The sequence below is a fragment of the Trachymyrmex septentrionalis genome, unplaced genomic scaffold (assembly GCF_001594115.1).
Source record: "Trachymyrmex septentrionalis isolate Tsep2-gDNA-1 unplaced genomic scaffold, Tsep1.0 scaffold212, whole genome shotgun sequence".
NCBI classification, from domain to species: Eukaryota; Metazoa; Arthropoda; class Insecta; order Hymenoptera; family Formicidae; genus Trachymyrmex; species Trachymyrmex septentrionalis.
The window spans coordinates 239946-242790 of record NW_017305310.1 but is presented as its reverse complement, the minus strand read 5'-3'; positions in this window follow the sequence as shown (position 1 = coordinate 242790).

Below are 2845 nucleotides of genomic sequence, written 5' to 3'. Positions count from 1 at the left end.
ATATATATGATCTTATAAAAGATGTATATAAATATCATTTCGTTTTGTGAGATCTCTCGGAACATTTTTATTTTAGATAAGCTAACATTTTAATATACCTTAATGTCAAAATCTGCAATCTTCTGCTCCTACGTCTCTTCGTCATTTTTTGGCAAACAAGCTTTATGGCGATGTGTTATACAAGTTCCGGCCGCCTGTTTCTCCTATCTTGTTCGTGTCCTTTTGACATTGGCTTACCTTCCTGTCTCGTTGCATATCGCGCAAACAATACTCGTGTAAGAGCTTTAAACCCGAATAAAGTGAAAACGGGAGCCGTGACGTGTGCAAAAGGATTCAAACGACGCTTCATCCGTACGTAACCGTGCAACACACAACTGGAATATGAAATTCGGTATTCTAGTGAGATTTCACAATGTTCTCATGAAGAAAGCTTATTCCTCGTTTTAAATGTAAAAGTAGTACTAGAAACGATGAAGAATCTCATATTAAAATGTTGCTTCTCTGGAAGGAAAATATATGTATTTCGCCACATTCTTCGCCACATCTTTTCATTATTATTTATTCAAGATAAACATAACTGCCTTACATTTGTTTACATACGAATATGTACGTACTTAAATGAGTGTTCTCTCGTATTCTCCTTCGTATCGAAGAAAGGAAAGAAGCGGAACGGATGATCCACGATGAACGCATTTAAAGAAAAGATACAAATAATACTTTTCGCTTAAGCATCTGGTGGCTGTTTCTTTTCTCCGTTACGTGCCGTTGAAAGCGTAGGTACGTCGTAAATTCGCGAAATGCCACGATCGCGAATATCAATGTGAACGAGATCGTACTAAAGTGCAAAAATGAAGAGCAGCTACATTGAAAGAGAATAAAATCAAATTTTATAAGAAATGTACCGCGTGTTGCATCAACATATTCAGTCAGACGTTGGTTATTTTATAAATGTAATGCCTGGGAAGACATTACATTTATAAAGTGTAATTAATCGATCAATTTTACAAATGTAATGAATCGACTAATTTTTTAAATGTAACACCTGCTAGAAAAGATATTACATTTATAAAATATTCTGGCCAATATATTTATAATGTTCGGTAATTATAACTATAATTGTATGTATGATAAAATTATTATGACTAAAAACTTTCATTTTTATTACTGTTGTTAATAATAATAACCATACATGTAATTCTTTCAAACGTGAAAAATTATACTACAAGTTATGAGTATTTCAAATATTAATATAATAAAATATCAAGATATGAATAGTAAATAAAATACAAATTTTTATTCAATAAATGCAATCGCAGTTATAATGAATGTAACTGTTGTATTTTCTAAAATTCACTTGCTATTTATATTAATAAAAAATATGTTGAGAAAAAACTAAAGATTTTCAAGCAGCGTGCGTGACTATTGTTAACAGTACAATTTACTATATTTGTATAATAGAGCAACTATAAATATATAATTACCCTAAAAAGTGATTATAAATTAAATAGTGAAATTATGGTAATTGCAATCATTTTTTTCTCACAGTACCATGAAAATGTCTTTTCGCATTGTTGCTATTTATATTAACTTTTAGATAGCGGAGATCTATTTTTAAAATCTTACAGCTTTCTTTTGAAAATTTGTTAATTCATTATTTCATTGTACGCTTCAAAATATGACAGTTTCAGCGCCACTATAGTTTTTCCATTCTGTAAAAGTTAAAAATATTAAGCCTCTCTAATGAACTTTGCTCTATAATTATATATCAACCTCAAATTTTTGCTCAGATTATTTATTAAGTAAAATATTATTTGCAGATTTCCTTGGACTTTTCAAACTTTTACGAAAATTGAATACACAATTTCGACGCTTGTGGTTATGATCGACATGATTACACGCAGAAAAATTCTCGCAGGTAAGTACCGACGAAACGTGCCGTTCCGCACGTTTATCGCTTCCACGCTATATATCTCAATTTATGCTAATTGCATATTATGAACATTCATATAAGATGAACGGAATGTGATTAGTCAGGTAGGCCAGGTCTTTCAATGCAAATTTTAAGATCAGGGCGTCGATCGCGTCACCGTAAACTCGTCTTTCCAAATACTATTTTCGATGTCGAGAAAGAGAAAATCTGATATTTTTATTCGATAGAAATTTTGCTACAGCTGACAAAACACGAAGATAGAAATTAAATAAATAACCGTGCATCGAGTATATTGATAAAATACAGTTGTATTCGAGATACTGATGTTATATCTGGTATTTGTCAAGAAATTTATATCTGCAAATACGCTGTTAAAACAATTTATCGATGATAAATCGGAGAACCGTTGTCGTCTGTCATTTCTCGATTTATTCTCGCGAACTCGTGTTATCGCAAGTGTCAGCGAGAGAATTGCACAAACAACGTTTTGATTTAATATTAAACGTTATGTTTATCATGTATTTAACTTATCTGTAAAAAGAAAGCGTCAACGGCAGAAATTCTTTTTTCTTTATATGTATTGTGTCGAATAAAATATTTCTAATCACACGCGAAACGGATGTATCAAAGATTTTTCTTTCTCTCGATAGTTGATATTTTGCAAGGCTTGTCGATATTTCTATTAACGTTCACTATGCCAAATAATGATTCTTTCATGAAATACTCTTGCTTTCTAAGTTACTTTATAAATAAATAACGTGTCTGTCGATTGGAAATAATAAAAACGAAACAGGTAAAATTGATATCTAAACGAGATGTTCTAATAAAAAAGTAATTCCATGAATAAATCATACTTGTTCTATCATATACATATATGATACGATCGTATTAATTTAACGCTGACTGACAAAACAC